Source organism: Dermochelys coriacea, chromosome 22 (genome assembly GCF_009764565.3).
Source record: "Dermochelys coriacea isolate rDerCor1 chromosome 22, rDerCor1.pri.v4, whole genome shotgun sequence".
Lineage (NCBI taxonomy): Eukaryota > Metazoa > Chordata > Testudines > Dermochelyidae > Dermochelys > Dermochelys coriacea.
Genome location: NC_050089.1, coordinates 10,700,031 through 10,725,307, shown reverse-complemented (window position 1 = coordinate 10,725,307; position 25,277 = coordinate 10,700,031). Strand labels below are relative to the sequence as shown.

The 25,277-nt window shown below is 41.5% G+C and overlaps 1 long non-coding RNA gene across 2 annotated transcripts; it reads right to left on the bottom strand.

Moving 5' to 3' along the window:
* Window positions 1-3,973: 3,973 nt before the first annotated feature.
* Window positions 3,974-25,248, bottom strand: LOC119846752. 2 transcript variants are annotated; one of them, XR_006276583.1, is made up of 4 exons: window positions 25,115-25,248; window positions 11,794-11,875; window positions 10,204-10,305; window positions 7,971-9,956 (listed from the first exon to the last, which is right to left on the bottom strand). It is a non-coding gene; the product is annotated as an uncharacterized LOC119846752 (long non-coding RNA). The 2 variants fall into 2 exon arrangements; XR_006276582.1 differs by having other exon boundaries at window positions 3,974-10,305.
* Window positions 25,249-25,277: the final 29 nt, after the last annotated feature.

The following is a 25,277-nucleotide window of genomic DNA, read 5'->3' as shown; positions in this document are numbered from 1 at the left end:
TGACTCTGCAGTTAAAGGCTCCCTGACCTAGACATTATTGGACATGGTCCTAAGACAAGGCCAATATATATTAGTCCCGGCAGTGCTTCTATTATCGTACCCGCCGTCTCAACAGATGCAGAACTAACACAATCTATGCCTATTATCAGCATGAAAATAGTGACATAAAAGTGTGAATGCTTATGAGCTGAACAAGGCAGCAGGTGAGAAGAGGACAATGAAGGTCATCTCCAGAGAGGACTCAAAATGCCTAAGTTTGGTTTCCAATAAATGTTCAGCTTATCTCCATTCTCAACCTTTTTTTTAAATTGCCCTTTGCATTTTCACTTGATTTATCCAAAAAAACCCCCACCACTAACACCTCATAATTACCTCAGGATAGTGCCTAGAGGTCATGAGTCCGATCAGGACCCCATTGTGCTAGGTGCTGTATGTACATATAATAACAACAGCCCCTGCCTTAAGTACAAGGCAGACAAAAGAGGTGTGAGGAGTTGAAGTGACTTGTCTAAAATCACACAGGTTAGTGGTCGTGCTGGGATTAGAACTCTTTTCTCCTTATTCCCAAACCAGTGACCTAGGAACCAGACCCCACTGGCTCCCCATATTGTATACTTGCAGTACAGGAAACTGAAGATTTCACCTATCCAGCAATAAAAGAGTATCCTTACTATGGGAACTCAATGTTATTCAGTGACATTCACCTGGCAGAGAAGGTATCTTTCATTTTAGGATCTCAACACAATTTACTAACATTAAACTCTAAGACTAAGAATTAAGCACCACCCATGGTGCAGGCTGATGTGGATTGTGTGAGCTGCAGGATAGATCCAGATGGAATCTGGAGAAAATGAGGCAGGGAAAGGTGAAGTGATTTGCCCATGTTCCCACAGCAAGTCCTTGGCAGAGCTGCTCATTTAAACCCAGGTTTCCAGCTCTAACCACAAGAGCTGGCTGTCTCCCTTAGAATGTAATATCACAGGTTTCAGAGTAGCAGCCGTGTTAGTCTGTATTCTCAAAAAGAAAAGGAGTACTTGTGGCACCTTAGAGACTAACAAATTTATTAGAGCATAAGCTTTCGTGAGCTACAGCTCACTTCATCGGATGCAAATGCATCCGATGAAGTGAGCTGTAGCTCACGAAAGCTTATGCTCTAATAAATTTGTTAGTCTCTAAGGTGCCACAAGTACTCCTTTTCTTTTTTAGAATGTAATACTGTACCATAAAAATCAAATCATGCTGGAGGTGACAGTTTTGCACAGTTTCATCTGTTTTGGAAATGCATCCAAAGTAAGACACTGAAAACCCCAAAAGACAAAAACCCGCCTTCATTTTTAGCCCAAAATGCCCACACGGAGGATTTCAAAATGAAGGTAATTTAGATAATGGAATATCATTTTACCTGGAGATCAATACTGGGTTTTAATAAGATTGGTCAGGAAAACAGAAACCCTTTCATTCTTTCTAAAGGACCATGGAGTGACCAGGTAAACAGACACACATTGTAAACCAAACCAGTCATGTTCAAATAGGGCTGTAGTGAAACAAAAGCATCAAGAAATATAATCAGGAACTTTCCAGTGTGGCTGTACAGTGGGTGCAGAAGCGGGGGAGTTGTTTTCCGCTGTTGCTAAGACAGTTCCCCCAACCCTAGCTTTATTCTAACCCAATCAGATGGCTTTGTCTCTCCACTGGCTCGCCAGCTGCATCGAATGATCATGACAGGTTTTCTTCCTCCTCGTTCTATTGGCTTATTCCTATGGTCTATTATCAAGGGAAAGTAAATCAGACACCTAATCAATAGTTTGCAAGAAGGCACCGAAGCTGCTAGAGGCTACATTTGCATTAAATCTCTTGCCGTCTATGTCTCTGCATGCAGATAAGCATTGTATTATCCTACGAGTTGGAGCCCTGGCTGCTGCCATGCAGCCATATTGGCCGTGCTTGCAGGGGTTTTTAGATGGCAGATTTAGATATCAGAGCAAAACAGTGGGTGGCTGTAATTGAAAAGTCATCTTTCTCCCCAGTCACCACAGCACCTAAAACCTGGAATCAGGGCTCTGATCCTGCAGGATGCTAATAGCCTCAACTTCCACACAAGAAAACAGGAGTCAAGGACACACAACGCCTTGTGGGACTGGGCCTTATGTCTGGAGACACCCAACATTGTTGCATGCTAGCAGTCTATTTAATCTATTGAGCTAAATTTGGTCAGATTTTCCCTGGGGTAGCAAATTCAGGAAATGAGATGGAGCAGGTGCATGGGGGTGGAGGGGAAGCAACTTTCTATTGCTTTAGTAGCATGTCAGATGTTCTCCTCACAAGGTTCTTTAGGGGATTGTTTGATATGGTCCTCTGCCTCGTCCAATCCTCACGAGACTCTTTTAGCGTGGGCAGGTAGCTCGCATGTGTCACACAATGCAGTGGGAAAACACTCCAGGCTCTTAACAAGGCCACCAACGTTCTACTGAGCTACATCAAAGATGGTGCTTAATCCCTAGCATGCTTCAGGGACGGAGGTCACTCGGAATGTTCCCAGCTCTTGCTGCATTATTGGTGGGGTGGTCCCTCCTGCCTCAGTAGAAGACCATTCCCAGGCAGAAGAGCACACCAGAGAGGGAGTTGCTATCTGATGCCCTTGAAGACTAGGGTGAAATGTAAAATAGGAACCCAGAGGGGATGAGCAGAAGGCGGCCAGATTGCCAATGTTTTCCATAAAAAAGCCAATTTTGAGCAAAGGTGGCTCCACATTGAAAGCATGCATTCTGCACATTTCATGTGATATGAAGAAGCAAAACAAAAAGTCAGATATTTTATACAGCTTTAAAACTGCTCATGAAGATCACCACTGGCAGCCAACTGCCCAGCAGAGGAGAGCTGTGACTGGAGGAACATGGAGACTGAACTCCTCTCTAATTTCTAAAATAAGACCTCCTCTTAGTCATGCACTAAGAGTACAGCTACACTTCAATAAAAACACCTTCGGCAGGCCCGGGTCAGCTTATTTGGCTCACAGGGCTTGGGTACTGCAACTCTTCCTCCTCATGGGGTCCCACAGCTCAGGCTCCAGCCTGAGCTCAAATGTCTACACAGCAATTTTACAGCCATGTTCTGCAAGCCCAAGTCAGCTGACCCAGACCAGCCGCGGGTGTTTTATTGCAGTGTAGACATATCCTAATGCACATTGGCGTAGCTGTTTGGGGGAAGCTTGCTACCTGTCCTTTACGTTGTCCAGAAGCTTGATTGGGAGGAATTATAACCAAGATTGGTTGCAGAAAAAACAGAAAGAAAGAAGCTTAGGAGATAAGAGAAATTTTCCTATTTCCTCTTTGATCATCAGTGCCACTTCAAATGCTTGGGTTCTGTTTCCTCCCAGCCAAAGACTGGGACTGGTATAGACTATGTCAAAGAAATAAAATTTCTCTCTTTTTAAACTGGTAAAACAGGTACCCGTTATGCTTTCTGTGTGCAATTATAGAGAAGGAAAACCTCAAATTAGAAACCGCTGAGATTACAATAGTCAATATAAAGAAGAGCTCCTAATCAAAAGCCTGGCTTATGCCAGCCATTTCTTAAAGAAAATACAGGACTTGTGGGCATGCCTTGCAGATCAACCAACTCCAGCTTTGTCAGAGCAATGTTGCAAGCAAATTCAGTAGTGGAGGCCCTCTTACTGAGAAGGTCCTGACCTTGAAACTCTACAAAGTCCACATCTGGGGGCTCTGAGACGTGGTTGGTGCTGAGATATAACCATGATGGGTCCATTAGATATCCCATTGACAGAGAGATACTGTAGACAAGCATAGTCTTTATGAAAAGTATGCCAAGAGATCTCAACTGCTGGGGTGGTGAATAAGGAGACTGTGGGGTTTATTGCCTGTGTTGCTATGGCCAGCATTCTGACAGGTTAACCCTTGATCTGCTGTAGCTCATTTTGCCGCACAAGTTGGAAATGTTGTTTCCTTACCTTGACAATTGTTTTCTGCTGTGTTCCCCAGGCCAGTCCTGTGCTAGTGCGGTAGCTGCATTCCTCAAACAAAGGAAGACAGAGTGGTCTTGAATTTGCCTCTCTTCACATCCAAGTCTGAACAGTAGTGATCTACATGAACAAAAATAGATCAGCATGAAAAACTGTTTTCTCCTCATTCCTTTGCAGATCAAGATTCAGAGGGAAGATGGCACAGAATGCATGCAGAGGAGACTTGGATTGGGGCATGACATGGCAGAAAATATAGAAAAGGAAACAAAACATCCCTTCCCTTCAGCCTGGAAACACCAGGAGAAGCAGCTCTCTTCAACTTCAGCTTCTTCTACTATCTCTTCCCTTGCAGGGTATTATTCAGCCACTAGATGTCTCTATGGGCTGTACAGAGTTTCATGCAGGGTGTGGTCTGTGATAAACAAAGGAGGCAAAGTTTAGAATTCAAGCTGTGTGGTAATCTGTATCTGTCTTTGTTTTCTATGATTCCGTATATCATGACACAACCTGCTTCCCGTGATGCCTGAAGTACCATGTGCAAAGGCTTTTCTTTTGGTATTCTTGGTCAATGACAAAAAATTCAGCCGCCTTTGTGAGAAAAGCCTCACAGACAAGTTTGGTTTAAATTTTAGATGGAAGTTTGATCTGGTTCCTATTTTGTTCCAACCACTTCACCCTTCCTGAAACAAAACAACCAACTCCCACCTTAATCCATAATCTGGAAACTCAGAGGCTCCTTGGAGCATATTCGTGTGGGTAAAAACCTTTAAAATCTTCTTAAAATGGTAGCTCCTCTTAAAAGTTAATGAGGAGTTACACAATTAAATGTCCCACAAACTGAAGAGAAAACAGCACCTTAGAACTTAGAAAAACTCCCCAATACAACTATCTACCTGTCCAGCAAACATATCGATCTGCTGTTTATTTATGTATCTCAGACTGTACATTCTCTGGAGCAAAGAACTTATCATTTTGTGTGTGTGGACACAACTGCGATGTGTGCCTTGGATCATTTCCCCCACAGATAACAATGAACTCTATCTACATTTGGTTCCTCCATTTGGTCCCAGCCTTCTTTGCACTAGTACTACTTACCATTAATAAAGCCAAGATCCACACCATTTGTAATAATACTGTTACACTTGTTGCTTTCGGTCATTAAAGGTTTTACAAACATTAATTTAGCCCCTAACCTGCCCCACTCAAAGTAAATGAGTATTACTAACTCCATTTTATGAGTAAAACTGAGGCACAGAAAGGCGAGAGGAATTCCTCTGAGTCATGCAATGAGACACTGGGAAAATTAAGAACTGGATCTGAGTCCTAACTCAGAGATCCTTGCTCTAACTCCTAGATAACACTTGCCTCCTTTGTGATCATTAAAGATGCTATGACCATCTTTGTAAGAGTATGTGGTGTTAATTTTGAGGTCTTGGCCAAGTTCCAACTTGAGTAATTACATAACTAAATGCAACATTCTTCCCATCCTGTTCTAAAATATTGCAAAGTATTGCTACGCACCATTAAACAGCAGCTGTGTTTCCCACCCGCGAGGTAGCTGCATTTCAGAAATGGGCAAAGCAATTGTTATACAGACACATGGTAGTTTGTACAACCAGTTATTAAAATTAGAAAGAACTTTGCTATCCAAAGCAGCATGGTCTGGAGAAATAAGCATAAGGAAAGGAGCCAGAAGCGCCTTTGTTGTAATCCAAGCTAACTCACCCATGTAGCCTGGGGCAATTCACTTACCTCTTTCTGCCTCAGTTTCTCCATTTGAAAAACAGGACTAATACATTTACCTACCTTACAAAGCAGTTGTGGGAATTAGTTGCCTAACAGCTATGCTGCGCTTTGAGCATTTAAAATGCTAAGTGCCATTTGGAAAACAGTGAAAAGGGAAGCAGGTCAGATTCTTAGCTTAACTTCCTCCTCAAAGGTCACACCTGTTACCTGCCAATGATATTCAGTTTCTTACATTTGTAGTTGTTAAAGTTTCACCCCTTCTTCCAAACATGTGTGTCCCACTAACATAGGTCGATAGTCCCACAACAACTGGCTACCTACTGGTGACATTTCTATAATTAAAGTGCAGACACGTTTAAATACGCCGGGCTGCGATGACTAGATGGCTTTGGTACTGATACCAGCACTTTGATGAACGCGGACTCTTAAAGCAAAACAAACAACAACAAAGTCAACTAACAAGTTTCTAGACCCGTTTGTTCAAAATGACAGACTGGAAAATATAGTAATTTTTTTACAAATGGCTTTTTATAACACAGAACCCAAAATAAACCCTGACCTAGCTATGGTGCCATGTTAAACAATAATTACTCTATATAAGGTTTACCAAAGGGGAATATTTGTGGGCCAGTGGGATGAAATTATTTTAGGACTTGCACAAACTTTCTCGTGGAGTGGTAAGACTTGCTGTGGGTAATGTGGTGTACCTAGGAAACAAGCAGACACTTTTTTTTTAGGGCTCTATTAAAATTCACTGGCTTTACCAACTTACTGTTAAGGGAAGGGGAAAAAGGAGATTTGTTTACTCCTCTATAAAATAATCCTCACTATGTTACTGTATGTGTTTTGAGATTCTCTCTAGCTCTCGTCACCAGCCATACCCACTAAACCACACCCAAACAGAGGAAAACAGAGCTGCATAGCCAGAATAAATTGCAAAAGTGCAGATTGCAGTTTAACAATCCCATCTACTCTAGGGGTTTGCATTGGGCCACAACATCAGCGGGTGGCAGGGTCGGCTCTAGGCACCAGCAAACCAAGCACGTGCTTAGGGTGGCAATTTTCAAGGGGCGGCACTCTGGCCTTTTTTTTTTTTTGCTTCAGTGGCACTCCGGCTTTTTTTTTTTTTTTTTTTTTGCACTTGGGGCGGCAAGAAACCTTGAGCCAGCTCTGGCGGCTGGACTCCTGATGACTGAAACTGGGGCAAATCCCTAGTGCAGACATAGTCTTGTGGCTGGGCTCTCTCAGGAAATACCTTTGTTATTTGAAAAGTTGTATCATCCTTGTGTGAGCTATGGAGGTCTGCAAGAGGGAAAGGCTATAATGTACCCCACCCTATCTCTTCAGCAACAGGAGTCCTACTCCCTGCTGAAAAGCTTTAAATACATCAAATTAAATATCTGTTATCTTGACCCTCAGCTGTTTCAATCAATGTGGTCCCCAAGAGCCTATTTACACTGTCTGTCCATTGTCCTCATCTGTCATTGTTACTGAACTTTTGTGTATAATGCTGCCATGGGTGTGCATGGAGTTGCAACTTCACATGTTGATATTTATATCTAAATACAGACACATGGCTTACGAGAAAAGCTGTGCGAATAACCAATTTTTCGGTTCAGTGGCTGACCCAAAACTTGAAAACAAAAATAGTTTTGGAACAATTCAAAATATTTTTGTAAATGTTTCAGTGAGCTGAAAAAGTCAAATAAGTTTAATTTCATGTAAAAAAAACCCAAAAACGTTTTATTTGTCCAAAAAGAAAACATTTCATATCAGTTTTGTGGTTTTTTAACCTTTGGGAAAAAATGAACTAAATTTTTTAAAAAATTGTTTCAAATTGAAAAGTCAAAAAGTTTCATTTTGAACAGATGTAAAAGAAATGTTTTGATTTCTTCTGAATTTGAATTTATTTTTCTGACTGCAACAATTTGGTGAATTTGACATGAATTTGTGAACTATTTCAGTCGACACAAATCTGCATTTTTCGGTGAAAAAAAGATTCATCTGAAAAATGTCTCCCCGCTCTATTTAGGAATCCCATTTTCAAAAGTGATTTAGGCACCAAGGATCAGATTTTTAATGGTATTTGGTCACCTAAAGATTCAGATAAATGCCTAGGGAGATTTTCAAAAGCATCTAGGCACCTAACTCCCATTTATTTCAATGAGATTTAGGCTCATCACTTTTGAAAATCTCACTAGGCACCTAACATCATCTTTAGTTGCCTAAATACGTTTAAAAATTTGACCCTTAGTAGCCTATGCCCTATTGACTTTTAATGATGCTTGGATGCCTAGGTGCTTTTGGAAAATGTGACTTCAGTATCTCCTAAGTGACTCAGAAGATACTGAAAATTGTACCAACAATCCCTACCAGGAGGATCTTTTGTTATACAATGTCAATCAGAGTGGAGCAGGAGGAGGGACAAAAGTTAGCTTTCCTCCAGTCCTTCCATCCTCCTCTCTGAGATCACGCAACCCCTATGGGGTTTATCATAGATTAAAGGGGATGGGAAGTTTTGTGGGAGGCCTATGTTAAGAAATAGACAGTTCATCTCTGGAATGAGGGTCAGTTCAGATAATGGACAGAAATTAGCATCAGGCCATACTAGTGCAAATGGCCCTTTTCTGGTTTCTAAAATATTTTGTGTCCTTATGTCATGGTAAAAAGGAACAAAAATGGAAAGTGGTTAGCAGAGTAATACCACTTAAATTTAAAAAAGAAGGAAATAGCCAGGCTGTTCTAACCTATTTTTATAGCCCAAATACAGAACCAATTCCTGTTATTTTCAGGGGTTTGTTCCTGTGCTGTAGCTGTTTTTTTTTCCTTCTGGGATGAAACTTGGCCCGTGCTACATATGACTCATCTAACTGCAGTCACTGGACATGTGTTGCAGGATTCTGCAGATGCTGGGTCAATGGCAATACATCCTGCAACGTTGGAGCCCAACACAGTTTTAACTAGAGGGGCATGAAAGAGTCGCAAAAAGTACTTGACATTTTGCATGTCTTCCATGTCATTAAGAGCTTCAAAAGGGTCCACTTTTGCAAAAACACAGAAAATGTTACTTTTGTGACTGCACTCAGAAATGAACTTCATTTCCTACTAAAAAGGACCCACTCAGAGAAAGGTCACTTTAAAAATTTGAACTATGGAAATCGAACAAGCTTTGAGATCTGCAGAAGTGCATTATGGATTGTCCAAACTAATCTTTGGCAGAACTTGATGGCCTTCAGTGAAATAGATTAATTGTTTACAGGGTTTGTTTGTTTTTCATTGTAGATGCTTTTCTGCATTCCAGTGATGTAAAATCATGAGTTAAATGATGGATGAGTCCCGCTGGGCAGCAGTTTTATTTCATTTAGGAGAGTAACTCTTCCAAAAAATCCTTAGTGTCCTGTGTATGGAGATAAGATTGAGATGATGAAGCGCATCCGTAGTAAACAGAGACACAACTGATAGCGTTCCACAATGACACATGGGTGGCATTTACCTCAGTACTGTACACATGGATAAAAGTGGTCAAAAAATCTGTCAATTTTCTGTCAAAAAATGTCATTTCCACACAACCAAAACTTTTTATGAAATTGTATTGATTTCAACAACAACAAACTAGGAAAAAGAATTGGGGGAAAGAACATTTCCAAAATGTTGAAACGCCCCATTTCAACATTTTCAGAATGGAGAGTTTTGATTTTTTGTTTTGAAATGACTTTTTAATCTTGCAATTTTATTTTTATATTTAAAAAACTTAAAAAAATTAAATAGAGAGAGTTACAATATAAACAAAATATCTTGAATGTACTGAAGCCAAACTTTGCCAGTGACCTGAAACACAGAAATTTTCAGAATTTTGTTTCAATGAAAAAAATGTAAATTTTGGTTTTTCATCCTGATTTGTGATGAACATTTTTTCAAAATCTCAATTTTTTTCCTGGGATGGAAATCTGTTTTCTAACCAGCTCTGCACATGGACAGTGGACAGCATACTGTCCATGATACTTGGCTTTATGATATTTTTCAATATGCTACTGCCCATATATCATACGGCTCATTTTCTTTAAACAACGTACATTCTAGCATTCAACTCACATGCCTTCAACAGACCCAGCAGTGCCTTTAAATGTACGGTGTGAAATTCACAGATGAGAGAAATTCTAACCACATAAAGTCACACGATGCAGCAGGAGGTAATTAATGGTCATATTGAAAAGACTGAAAAAGGGGATAACTGTAGAGAAATAAGACACTTGTGAGATTGGTAACAGGCTATGGAGCTTTTGATCTGTCAGTCACTGGTATTAATCCAAGTCAGGTTTATAGGGAATAGACTTACTTGACATCCAATGGCTGTTCAGTGGCCTGTGTGAAAAAAGTTGGTACCGCTGGTTCAATTCCTAGTAGATAGGGATCTATATCACAAAAGGAAAAAAACTTGTCACAATTGACTGAAGCAACATGAAGCCTGAAAATCTCACCGCTAGTTCTTTTAGGTCCATTGGCAGAGCAGCTGGGAAGAAGCTTATGCAGCCACAGCTCCCCTTTTGGGAAGAGGTGAGCTTCACTGATGTTCTTAATTCCTAGGAGAAAGGGGAACTCAGACCTGAGGAGGTGGAATCCAGATGCATTCTGGGACTTTCATCAGCCATAATGCTGCTAGACGGGGCTTAGCCAAGGAAGCTGCTAGAAAGTAAAAGCTGGATTTCCTCTTGTACTGCAGCCCTTAGTAATGGAGAGCATGCTGATGTCTTATGGGCAGGGGTGGCTGGACGTCTTGCTCTTGAGTGCTTTACTCATCTAGATGTGCTTCCACTAGAGAGACTCCCTGCAATGACTCACAGCAAGCCTGACTTATTTTATAACATCTGACCATCTTTCCCCCCACCGTCCCGCCCTCTGTTGAGGGAGCTCCAGAAGATGATTAAATAGGGAGAGCTGGGGATGAACTGGCAATGTCAAACCCTGACAGGCTGTGCTCACTCAGTCTAGTTTCTGAATGATGCGACTATCCAGCCTAAACCATTAATATATTATATACCAGTGTACAATTTATGATTTTCCTCTTTTCCATTAATTTCTCTACCAGTAGCAATGCTTGGAGATTTGCCTTACTATGCCTCTGTTTTAGGTTGATGGTTGTAGCTCATGGATGCTTACCCACTAGGGGCTTCAAATTAATTAAAGGTACAGGTCCACAGCACCTTACAGCATCAGGCCCATCAATTCTCATAGCCCCCAGTTCATCAACATATTTAAGCTAACTTTAAACATGTAAATGGTCCAGTTGACTTTAGTGGAACTACGTGTGGACTTACAGATAGAACTGGTTGAAAAAATATCAACAAAACGATTTTTCCCATCAGAAAATGCCATTCCTCCAAAAAGAAAAATGTTTCACAGATGCATATCGGTTTCAATGAAAATGCTGAGAAGGTTTCTCCAGATCAGGATGTAATTTGAGAGAGAGAGAGACCCACTCCAGAACAGCCAAATGGTTCAGCCACTCACCTGCAATGTGGAAGAGCCAGGTACAAGTCCCTTCCCCAAATCAGAAAGAGCATCAAGATGAACCTGTATTTTCCACATCACATGTGAGTGCCCGAACCACTTGGATATTTTGGGTTGGGAGGGCTTTCTCCCCCCTTCTCAAACAAATTCATAAAGTCTCAGGGTTCCACTTTGGAACTAAAGAAAATGCCAAAATCTTGAAATTTCTAATGAAACAGAATAGTTGTTTTCCAGCTAGCCCTATATAAAATCCATCATATACTTACCTCAGTGAATCAGGGGCCTTACTTCAGAACTTGCTGGGCCTGATTCTCCTCTAGCTTATGTTAGTCTAAGTCAAGACTAACTCTGCTGAAGATAGCAAAGATACACCAGCATAAAGCTGATGGAAGTGAGTGGATAATCAGACCCTATATTTTAGATGCAAGCAGCTGTGTGTCTTCTTTAAACTTTAATGGTATTTCCATATGCATATTCCACTGTATTCTCCATTACATAAAAATAATATGCCACAATAATATTCTTACAGGATATATTTACTGGAAAACTAATTTACTTACATTTCATTCCATTGGCCTGCTTAAAAACACACCTCTCTTTTCCCCACTCCTTTGCTCAACGTTGTTGACATGTGACATCCAGCTAAATGGAGGGAAATGAATACAAGTTAAACTCAAGCGCTGTGAATGGTTTATAACTGGAGCTGACAGAGTCTTATGATACTATCTTAGGCCAGATCCTCAGATGGTGTAAAACTGTGCAGCTCCAGTGAGGTCAATGAAGTTGTAACAATTTGCACAAGCCACAGACTAGATCATTTTCGTATCTTCCAAACCAAAAACAATCATCACCGTCTTTCATGTGTGTGTGTGCACGTGTGTTGCAGATGCCGAATCTCCAGTAATAACACACAGCTTTCTTATAGTACTGGTATATGTTCAAAGCAATAGGTGAGGTGAAACAGACAGATTACAGACAGGTGAAGTGAGAAGTGACCTGCGTGAGGCCAGTGTGTCAGCATTAGAGCCAGAATTAGACCTCAGAAGCTCCCATCCCTTAGCGCATGTTGGTTTAGTTTTAAATCACAGGATCTTCATCATTTATTCTAAGACCTGATCCAATGCTTGTTGAAGTCAAAGGAAAGACACCCACCAATTTAAATGGGCTTTGGATCAGACCCAAGACTCTAGTTAATACTGTGTATACATTGCTTTGAATAACATGCTTGGTTTCAGTTACACACTTACATGAAAACAGCAATTAGATCAAATCAATATTCCCTTAATTTGACTCTGGAAAATTATCCTCCTCCCCTTTTTAAAAAAACTTTAATTCTTATTAAATGTAACACATTTACAACATAATTTCAGTATAGTTCTGTTCTGCAAATGTCACTATTTGTTATGCCCAAGTGTAGATGGTACAGCACATACTGTAATGTGTATTCTACTGTGAATAAAAACCCCTGTTGGAAAGAAAATTATCACATGCTTATTGAATGGCAGGGGCCAAACTCTCAGCAGAATTTCCACACAGCTTCCAAATTTGAACCTGCCCCTTTTGCACAAAGAAAGAAAGTACCCCATTTTCCCATGCAAGCACCACTTGCACTTGTAAATTCAGAAGCTTGCAAGTGCAATTTGTTACATGCAATGTAATGCAAATCAGGCAATCTTTCTTGAAACTTTGGCCAGAAAAATACAAATTGAGAAGGAAAAATCAAACTAAATGATAGTGTAAAGGAAAGTAGAGGGAGAAAGAAAAAGAAAAAGGTATCAAACAAGGATATTCAATTTAATGCAGGAGATCAAACTGAGTGTATTTTCTGCACTTATCAGGCGTAGAATAGCTGGAACAAGGTACCATATTAAATACAAATTTGTAAATTATCTTTCTGAATTTTTTCTTAACTGCATCACTGGATAATAGGCAACACTTAGAAATGACACACAACACCTTCATTCACTGTAGTACCTGATGAGATAGTAACAGGAGATGGCCTATTCGGCAATGGGCGTGTCTCTGTGTACACATCCCCTCTATCCCCTACCTACCCTTACTCCCAACCCATCTTTGAAATAGGTTAACAAGCAGCTGCTGCTTACTACACAGATCACTGTAGATCATTGTAGTTGACTGTGAGTCAATTCAAAAGAAACTAGAGATTGATCAAAACGCTCTCCAAACTTTAGGGCTGTTCAGAACTCTGAGCCTGAATTTGGATTCAAATTACACATGTAACCTTTTTATTCACATTTTTTTTTCTGGATAAGGCACTGGATTGGGACTCAGGAAATCTCCATGAATTCATGGCTCTGCCACAGATTTCCTAGGTGACTATGGGCAAGTACCTTAGGGCCAGATTTGTAAAGGTATTTAGGAGCCTAGAGATGCAGGTAGTTGCCTAGTGGGATTCCCAAAAGCTTTTTAGAATCCAGGATACCTAAACACCTTTACAAATCTGGGCCCTTCCATGCCCTGTCTGTAAAGTAGAGTTCATACTCCTTTCCTATAAGAGGGTGTTTTGTGAGGATAAATTCAGTAACATATGTGTAGCGCTCCAATACGGCACTGATGGGCATCATATCCGTATCGACACTGAAAAAGAGATTTATAATGGCCCAAATCAAACCCCAGGATCCACATAGTGTCTGGAGTCAAATTCCGTGGCTGGTGAACTTTAAAGACTTCTTAAATAATTAGATAAGCCTGGAATTTTATTTTTATAATAAATCTAAGGATAAACAATGAACTTCAATAAGTAATGTACAGTACAGTAAGCAATGTAGCAATATCATGATTCTGATGCCTTTTATTCTAATGTACATCAGTGGTAACTCAACTGAAGCCAGTAAAATTACACTGCTGACACTCAGATCAGAATCAGGTCCAATGGGATTGACCCTCTTTGTGCTTACACCAGTTTTATACCAGGATAACCTCTTTCAATGGAGCTACTGTTGATTTACAGTAAGAACAAGGGCTAACTGGAAGATTTGTACTCTATGTTATTTCTTACACATATGTCCACACCAACAGCCTCACGCCACCTGCTGATTAGTACAGATTACACTCAGTAGGGCCACGAATGTTTCTAAAGAAATAATATTTGCACCTAGACAGTTTCTTTTATCTAGTGATCTCAAAGTTTTTATCCAATGAGCTCAATGATTACAAACTTCGGCCAAGAGCAAATTGCCCCAGACCCCCATGAGGCAATACGTATTATTATTCCCATTTAACAACTGGAAAAAGCAAGGCACAGAAGTTAATAAGTGACTTTCCTGGGGTAAATTAGTAAGCCGGTGACAGAACTGTGACTAGAATGCAGGAGTCCTGATTCCTAGCCTCATGTGCTAAGTTCCAGACCGCAATTTCTTTGTGAAGTAATAAAAGGAAATCAGCCGATGTAACTCAGTGTAGTTCCAAAGACTTCAATGGAGCTACTCCAATTTACACCAGCTGAGGATCTGACCCCTTGAATGAAGACCACCTGAAATGACTGTAGAATAGATATCGGTTTTATTTAAAATGTAAGATCCTTAGTGCCGGCGCTTCTCTTTTAAACTACCGAAATGCATGCTCAGGATGCAGACACATTTGGATGCCCTCAGCTGGAAATCATGTTCACTCAACACTCACAGCTGATGCACAAATTGTCTCTACTCATGCTTAGACTTTCAGATGGCCTGGTGCCTACACACAAGCTGATTAGAACCTGCCCTGGGCTATGAGGGCAAGGCAATGGTATGTTCAGATCAGTAAACTGTATAATAATATAAATGTCATCTATTCCGCAAGAAGCCTTGGCAGTACAAGTATCTTGTGCCTGATTGCATTTACGTGCCAAAAAGAAACTTGAAGACTTTCAGGAGAAAGGAAGGCATGGGATTCACCACCAGCTCTTCTGGCTTCCAACACAAGTTGGAATACAAGTTGTATAGCAGTGGGTGCCTTGTTAATCCCAAGACTATCTAGTGAGTGTCAGATTGTATGTAACATGAATACAACTGGTGTATATATAGCCTTGTTGAGCAGCCAAGCTCAGAGCAGAAAATGAACCTTGAACAGTATATCTGGCACAGTTCAAGACATGAGCTGTACACTTGCCAGAAAAGGTGGCAACCAGCCAAAGTAGAATAATCCTGGGTGGTCACGAACTGGTTGTTCATTAGCCTTTCTGAGGGGCAAACTGGAGCAATGCACAGCAAGCATTATGGGTAATGGGGTAAGGACACTCATTTTAGGACACTAGTTCGAATCCAACCCACACCTATGGACAGTCATCTCCATCTGATTGTCCCTGGAGACCTATATGAAATGAAATGATGGTCTCACTCCAGTTCCTACTGGATAGAGGTCAACAATATGATCGCAATGTGTATCCTCCTTGGCAGCCTTGCCAGAGAAGCCAAAGGCCAAATGGGAAGAAAGTCTGGACTATGTCCCATTGTCGATGAAAGGGTCCCTCCAGGATAGCGTTGAGGCTAGGGTGCAGCGTTACCAACTTCACAAGTCCTATTTAATTTTTCAGCAGAGAAAACAGGGAAAACAATGTGAGATACAACAGATAGAACATGGGATAAAACTGCAAAAATAATCTAGGTTAAAGATCTAGTGGGTGAGCCTACAGACCACCTGAAAACATAACGGAGTGATGCAGAAAACTGCTTCATGAAATACACAACAATACCTTCAGAACATCAAGGCAAGAGTGTGTTGACTTGCAAATACATTACCAAAGAGTACTTTGTATCACAATAAAGGAACGTTCGCTAGGTCTCAGACTTCTTTCTCTAGAGTAATTTTGTTCGTATCTGAACCATACACCAAACCATTCAAAGTGGCTTCCCCCTTTTCTTTGATCATTCATCATTTTGTCCATAACCAGGAGATCGCTCATCCTACAAAACACAGGCTCCCAATCGCACTGCATAAACTACAAATAACTCCCCTTGATTTCAGTGAGAGCCCCTTGTGTCTTGTTGCTTTGTGAGAATAAGGCCTCCTGATTCTGTAGCTGAGAGTTTTACCCTTTCTCCATAATTGTGCCAAAGACCAGCTGTCTGAGACTAGAAGATATGAAATTCATTTGATGCTTTTCAAAAGACAATAATCCTTTCCTGAAAGTCCCATTAGAACCACTAAGAGATAGAAGGTCAATGTTAAAGGTAAATGAAGGTCAGTTATTTATTTATCAATTAATTCAGTGATCTGTGGGGCAACTCTCTGTAATTTAGGGAATCCCTCCCAAATGAGGAGAAATATGCTTTCCCCCATTGCATTCCCTCCAGCAACCATCAGATCTTGTATAAATTCAGAACCAAATGCTGTTTCTCTACTATGCACTTTTTAGTGGTCCTCCATCTCCAACACACAAACAGAAAAGTTGGCCATTGACTGCTATTCAAGAGGTCAGGGTATGATTTTCTTTTCCAATGATTTTCCCAATTTTTTCATATACTTTCACTGGATTTGCATATCCATTTGCAATTCCTGGGCACAGCTCAGTGTTGATTCTATTCCTACTAAAGGTTTCATGAAAACATTCAGTCACCATAAAGACAGAATCTGGTGCAAATCAGTAGCGTTACAAGTTTATAATCTAGCCCTTTTTTTTTTTGAGGTTCCTCAATCACTAATGTAGATCCATCATAAATTTGTATTTACAATACTTTATGTTAACTGCCTTTTTCATCTTTGAAAACAGAAATCTGCCTGAAATGCTTTTGATTGATTAGCATTATCCAAAACCACTAAACTTTTATTGCCAAACTGGATTTGGAGTTTGTATTAAAGTTTATGACACAGAGATATTTAAAAGATTAGTAAATGTGCTTAGAAAAAAAACAATCCAGCAACACTGGAATATTACCATCAATATTTCAGTCTAAACTGTTGACGCATCGGAATTACAAGGTGCAATTATCTTTTGGAATGTGTGGCTCCTAGGGGTGATCTTTATGTTAAAGGAAAAGATGGTTTAATGCTTAGTAAATGAGTGCTAATTAAAAAGCTGGGAGAAAAGTCTGTCATAGCTGAATCACGAGACAAATGCATGCTGTGTGTTTGTTCAAATAGTCTATGGTATGCTGACAATACTAAGCAAGTGTGGCCCTCTATGAAGTGTATTTGCCAAAACAAATCCCTTTGCAAAGTCTGATTCTCTGTGACTCTATCCACCAACAGCCAGTAATGCTCACAGTAAAGCAATGTCTTTTCTCTGTATGAAGTCCTATTAAAGTCAATGGGTACTTAATGTGAGTGAAGCTATCAATGTCTACCCCCACAGAAGCATTATATAACAGGATTTGGACACCTCTCAGATTTTTTTTAACCAATTGGAAACAATTCTGCTAATATATTATACATTTGGCATCTTTTATTGCTTATTTTTTTATGCTGGACGTTTGCATGGAAATAGCATTTCTGTTGCCCTCTTCTTCATCTGTTCTGGTTACCTATTCTGAACTTGAAGTCATTGATCTGGCTACTTAGGCTTTTTTCATTGTACCTTGTGCAGCAGTTTTGGGCTGTGATCATTTTAATTGTTAATATTACAGAAGCTTCCTCAAGTTTTTTTAATATACATAAAACAAATCTTTCATGGTCAGATATGGGAATGTGGAACACATGAAGAGCCAAAACAAAGACTCCCATTGACTTTGATAGGTTTTGGATCAGGCCCCAAGCAGATCTGGAGGAGGAGTATTAAGGAGGAAAGTGACTCTTCCCTTCCTATGAATATGCAAAGTTCATCATTCACTTACAATGGGAACAGTTTCATCCCGATTTAGATCATGGTCCATGGATAATCAGCCCACTATTCACTTCTCCCAGATTTGGGGTATTGTAATCAAGAAAGCATTATAAAACAAACCTGCCCTGAAGGGAGATAGTTTGTTTAATAATGTTTAGGTCTTGGTCCATATTGTGTTTATAGCTGGAGGCTGGGTTTTTGTTGAGTTCCCCCCACCCCAATATTATTCCCAGGCCTGATCCTCAACTGGTGTAAATCAGCAAAGCTCCACCGATTTCTATGGAACCACACTCTGATTTACACCAGCTCAGGATTTGACCTGGAACCAGGTCTGATTTTATTTAAAAATGCAAGCCTAAGCTCACTTTATGCCAAAATGTCCAACCCGAAAGCAAAATGTACATTTTTTTTCAGCTCAAATCTGCTAAATTGCAAAAAGCCTTCTCTGGTCCGCTGCTGGCCTCTCGTCACACATTTCTTGAATACAGTCCAAGCCTGAACCAAGGAAATGCATATTAATAGAAAAAAGAAAATGACTGATGCCTTCCCAAGCATCTGTCATACTCGCAATTTTTAATGAGCCTTATATAATGCGTCATCAACACTATTTATTTTACAGCCATCCATCTTAGTCACCCATATCTATCACAGGGAACATGGCACAGAGAGGGACCAACCTTTAGAGTAGGGATCTCAAACTCAAATGACCATGAGGGCCACATGAGGACTAATATATTGGCCCGCGGGCTGCACCACTGATCACGCCCGCCCCGCCCGCTGCCCCGCCCCCACTCCACCCCTTCCATGAGGCCCCTTGCCCTGCCTCTTCCCACCCCTTCCCTGCCCCCATTCCAACCCCTTTGCCAAAATCCCCACCCCCAACTCCGCCCCCTCCCTGCCCCCCAGGGGGTTGGGGTGCAGCAGGGGGCTCAGGGCAGGGGGGTCAGGGTGCAGGGTGGGGCAGGAGATCAGGGTGCGGCAGGCGGTTCAGGGCAGGGGGTTGGGGTGCAGGGTGCAGCAGGGGGTTCAGGGTGTGGCAGGGGGTCAGGGTGCAGCAGGGGGCTCTGGGCAGGGGTTTGGGGTGCAGGAGGGGTGCAGCGGGGGCAGGGTGCAGGGTTCAGCAGAGGGCTCAGGGCAGGGGATTTGACTGCAGGAGGGGTTCGGGAACGGGGAACTGTGGCCAATGGGAGCTTCGGGGGAGGTACCTGGAGGAGCAGCCAGGGCAACACACAGACCCCTGGGCCCCCCTCTTCCCTAGGTCCCAGCCACTTCCCAGAGTGGCACGGGGGCAGGGCAGGCAGGCAGGGAGACTGCCCTGACCCCGGTGCGTGCCAGGCCAGAGCCACTCTAGGTAAACGCTGGGAGGGAGCCACGGGGAGCTGGCAGGCCGCAGAAAATAACCCTGCGGGCTACCCGCAAGCTGCATGTTTGAGACCCCTGCTTTGGAGCAACATGATAAAGCAATGATGCTTTTGTAACCAATCAGAGAAATACTCAGGCTCCCTCCACACCTGTGTGTTTAGTTTTGCTCCCTGTTATTCGGTTTCCAATTTTGCTTGATTCTACAAATCCCGCCTTAAACACCCATACTTTCCAGCCTTCCAAAAGTTGGCCCAACACTTGATTCTGCTTGGGCAAGGTCAAACTTAGACTGAGTTCAGGAGAGTGGTTGAAGATGAAACTCAAAGTGAAGGCGAAATTCACAGATGAGCAGACTACATCTGGTTGGAAAACAGACGTTTTACACCAAAATTTGACACATATGGCAAATCCCTTGTGAATCAATACCACTGAGGCTACATTTAACATTTGATCTGAGAGGTGTGATTCCCAGCTCATGAAGATGTACCTACCCTAGCTCTGCTTGAGCTAGCATGCTAAAACCAGCCATGGAGCCAGGGTAGCAGGGGCAGCTAGCCGCCCAAGTACATACCCTGGGGTCTGGGCAGGTTTGTGTTTGGATGGATAACCTGAGATGCCATCCTTACTACTGCAGCTACACTGTTATTTTTAGTACGCTAGCTTGGGTACATCCACACAACCGGGGGAATCACACCTCCCAGCTCAAATGTAGACATAGCCAGATTTTAGCATAACTCCTAACTGTAAACTCTAAAAGGTGATTTACCAGCAGGCAACGGAGTTAGAGAGAATAGAGTAATCCATACAGAGCATTAGAGAGAGTCAGGACTCCTCGATTCTATTGTCCCCTCTCCTGTTGTTTCACTATATGGCCTTCAGCAAGTTAGTTAGGCCAATATTTTCACAAGTGGCCACTGATTTGGGGCACCACCCTTTTTCTGCACACAACTTGAGACTATTAGAGGGGCTGAGCATTGATTTCAACTGGAAGTGTGGGTGATTAGCACTTTGGAAAATCAGGCCCCAAGTGTCTTAAGATGGAAACCCAAAAACGGAAGTATCCAAAGCTGCTGGCCACATCTGCAATGTTTGGAATCAGCCTCAAACAACTATGTAAGAGGCAGTCTCCCCATCTTTAAAATAGAGATATTTATCCATTTTTAAAGCCCTTTGAGATCTTTGTATGAAAAGATGACAGAAGGGCTATTAGTATTAGTTAGAGATGTCTGAAAAAACAGGAGAAAAATTTCATGAAGATTTTCCTTTTATTTTCAAAATTCAAATTTTGATGGGAAATGTCATTAAAGTTTAAAATGTGTTATTATTATTGCACAGGCCCTCACCACTCGAGCTAAAGGGGAATCTATTGGCACTATAGAGCCTATGATGTGCAATTGAGTAGTTTTCATTCTGCCCAGCAGAGGGTAGTAGCACACCTGCACACTCATTAGTTAATACAATGTACACACTATGCCCCATATGTCCCCATTTTAATTCTTGTCAGCTTGGCACACCAATAACTGGATCGCTAAGAGGTCAAAAGCAAGAAGTTACCAGTGGTTATTGTTCACTGTCTAGGCCCAAGGCCTACTGAAAGAAATTTGGGGCCCTGGTCCGTCATTTTCACTGGCTCTCTACTCCCTCCCCTTTCACCCCAGTTACAGACATTGTGGGGCTCCCCCAAGCTAGGGGGCCAAGTACAACTGTCCCCACTATCCCTCACCTTTATCAGCCCTGTGTAGGGGCATCCCCTGACTCTATATGATAGTCACGGCAGCAAAAGCCATCCAGCACTGGCTGTGTATATCTACTTAGCAGCAGGTGTGTGCAAATAATCAAGCATGGGCCAAAGTGAGCATCCATTTCTGATGGCTCATAGCTTCACTGTGCTTAAACCTCCGCTCAGCTTCTCTACCAGGCAGCAAATACATATATTAGTCATGTTCTCGCACTCCCACACTTCCCTCAGTGCACACATTTGTGGGAAGAAGAAAAGCCACTGAAAGAAACAGAGGTTTCTGTTTTATCCCTTTTATTTTCCACAGGCTAAAGTAACCCAACCCTGGTTTTGTTCAATTTAAAAACAAAAACAAACCCTCTCAACAAATTCCTGTTTATCATAGAATCATAGAATATCAGGGTTGGAAGGGACCTCAGGAGGTCATCTAGTCCAACCCCCTGCTCAAAGCAGGACCAATCCCCAACTAAATCATCCCAGCCAGGGCTTTGTCAAGCCTGACCTTAAAAAAGGTCTATTACAAATTATTTGTATTTGTTTGTTTATTACAAATTGATCTTCAATGTGTTAAATAAATCAGTGAAAATGCAAATCCAAAAATAAATAGCTGTTCTGCTGTTGCTATGACTACGAGACATTTTTATCTGAACAGAGATTTTATATTTCACAGTTGCTAACAGTTTAAAAGGAGAATTACATTCAGTTTTTACTCCTGGTGCATTTTCCCCACAAAACACCGTATAAGAGATTATTTTTGGTTGCTTCCTAGAAAATCAGAGAGAGGAGCTCTTTTTCACTCCAGACTGGACAGACAACATACAAATGCTGTAAACGTGTTAGGGCTTATGAAGTCTATTCTGCACATACAGGAAAAAGAGAGGGTACAATATTATTATTAGCATTAGAAGAGTAACTAATGGTCCTAACCAAGTTTGGGACCCCATTGTGCTAAATGCTGGACATATGTATAGACAAGACAGACAAAAGGTGTTAGGAAAAGATTCAACATACAATCTGATGACTGGAAACTGAGACAGATAGATCACATGGCTTGCCAAAGGTGTCACAGGGAGACTGTGGCAAGCGCTGAGAATTGAGCTAAGATCTTGAGTCCCAGGAACTAAGATCTCGAGTCCTATTCCAGCCTTCTACCACAGGGCAGAGTGGTTTCCTACATGACACCTAATCATCATGATGGACATAATTTAAAACATTTCAAGCATAATAACCTAATTTCAGCCCTGGAATAAGCAATTGGATCTCCTCTGAAGTCGATGTTGAAGTCACACCAGTTTATTCAGGGCTGAATTTGTCCCAGTGGGTTAAACTGATAGCAGGCTACACATACCCCTCAAATTATTATTATGGCTAGGAGGGGAAAGGGGGGAGCACAAACACTGTCACCCTAATCCTGGCCTTTCTTAGAAGTGACACACTGCAAACCCGGTGCACCATGAACTTCAGAATCTATATCAGGGTGGGTGTAGTCAGGGGGTGTCCTCTCTGGGCTTAAACACTTCTGATACACTTACCCATACTGTCCACTCTCCCGCATTTCTCTTGTTCCTTCTCCCAATAGAAGCAGCCTGCTTCGGTAGGGAGTTGTGTATGGGCACAATGCCAACCTGAACACTGGTACAAAATAAACACCCCTGTTCTGTTTGACTCCACCTTGCCCCTTGAGCTGTCATGCACACCAGTGAAATTTGGGCATAAGTTACTAACAAAGTACCATTCACAGCACTTGTCACTCACTGGGCCATTCCACAGCTGGTATACATTGACACAGCTCCATGACTGTCAATGGAGCTCAGCTGATTTAGACCAGCTGAGGGCATGGCCCATTTTACACACGTTTTAATAACTTCAAAAGGCCCAAAGCAATGGAAAGTCAAGCCCACTGACTTCATGGAGTTATCTCCTGATTTATAGCAGCTCTGTAGCATAGAAGGGAACAATCTTATCCTTGGAAAGCAGGAGTCAGATGGCCTTTCCAGTTCTAGTTTGAGATACAGCGTGGGGCTGAGCACAGGGCATGTCTGGGGGCCTAGGGGGTCCCAAATTCTAATACTAGCTGGCTTGGAGACTCCCTGTATGACTTCAGCAAGTCCCTTAACCTCCCTGTACCATGTTTTACTATCTGTCAATGGCCCTATTAACACCTCCTTGCCTCACAAATATGGTTAGGAGGATTAAGTAGCTAATGGAACAGATTGAAGCTGGACAAGAAGCAGTTTTCCCATCCTACAAAAAATTTTTTCCATTCCAAATCAGGACAGCAAGTCAAAATAGGAAAAACTTTTTGCAAACCAAAAATTTGGTTTAAAAAAAAAGAACAAAAAACAAAAAACCTTCAGGTCAATTGAAATATTTCATTCTGATCATTTCAATGACATCAAAATTCACAGGTTTCAGAGTAGCAGCTGTGTTAGTCTGTATTCGCAAAAAGAAAAGGAGTACTTGTGGCATCTTAGAGACTAACAAATTTATTTGAGCATAAGCTTTCGTGAGCTACAGCTCACTTCATCGGATGCAATTGCCACAAGTACTCCTTTTCTTTTTATCAAAATTCACATAGCTTAAATGTCCAAAGGAGACGTCATTTCAAACTGGATTTGTCGTTTTGGAAGAGTCAAAACAAAAATATTTCATCAATCAAGAAACTTTTTTGCAAAAAAATTTCAAGTTAGAATCATAGAATATCAGGGTTGGAAGAGACCTCAGGAGGTCATCTAGTCCAACTCCCTGCTCAAAGCAGGACCAATCCCCAATTTTTGACCCAGATTCCTAAATGGCCCCCTCAAGGACTGAACTCACAACCCTGGGTTAGCAGGCCAATGCTCAAAACACTGAACTATCCCTTGAAAACAGGGGCACTAGAACAATGTGTATAGCGGGGGTGCTGGGAGCCATTGAACCAAACTGTAAACCCTGTATGTGATGGAAACCACTTCAAGCGAAGGGGTGCTGCTGCATCCTCAGCACCCCTAGTTCCAGCACCTATGCTTGAAACCAGACCCTTTCCCACAAAAAGTTTCAATGAACAGGCATTTTCCAACAAAAAATTTTGCATCGAAAAATTCCCAATCAGCTTTAGACCAGACCTTCAAGCTGGTGTAAACTGGAGTTGCTCCACTGAAGTCAATGGATCTGGGCTAATTGATACCATCTGAGGATCAGCTCCAATGATGGCAAAGTGCTAAGCATGCACTTATGTGATTCTACACAATATCCAGCAATATGAAATATTTTTGAACCATCAAAACAATCCTCAAGTAACTTGTTAATGTCGTTCATTTCCACCAGCCTCAATCTATATAGAATTGCACTTGCATGCTCTCTCTCTCTCTCGCACACACACACATTTACACATACATTGATTGCGAAAGTGCTCCAAACAAACACAGGCATTGGTATGCTTCTTTTCCTTAAAAGCAAAGCAGACAGCTCAAGCAGCAGTCTGTGAAAGCAGGCATTCAATTCTACTCAGAAAATCTCGTTTTCCTCTAAATGGGCCTCTCATCAGGCTCAGTGACAACTCTTAGCTGCCTGAGAAAAAGCACTGGAATAAAAAAAAAAAAAAAAAGGAACCTATTTCCCAGAGCAAAGTAATCCCTATTCCATTGCCATGGCACCAGACATCCGTCTCTTCCTTTCATTGACCAGACAAGGTCCCCCTCAGCTACTAGCTTCTTTTTTTCTTCTCTCTCTTTTTTTTGGGGGTGGATGTGTGTGTGTGTGTATGCCTGAATTTGTTTCCTTGGTAGAAAAAGTAATCATTAAAGTATTAGTTTAGGTTGGTTGATTCTTCAGGGACAGAAAAGGGTTCTGGGGGCTTTGTAATCTCTGACATGATCTCAAAACAGAGGCCTTCAACATGATACAATATTGAAATAATAAAGGAAGGTGCAGTCTCTCCCACTTTGAAATCCAACCAGTACAGTTTACAGCCTGGAAGTCAAAGCTCCTCAGCAAACCAAGGTACAGAGAATGTTACTGGGAAAACAGAAGGATAACCCACCTTTTCAAGATCAAGGGGGTAAAACTATCAGCAAGATCCTCGGCTGGTGTAAACCTGAAGTTTCCTTGCCTTCAATGTAATTATGCTAGTTTATCGCAGCTGACAATCTGGCTCTATATTCCAATGCAACCTGAAAAGAATAGTAGTATAAAAATGAATGATA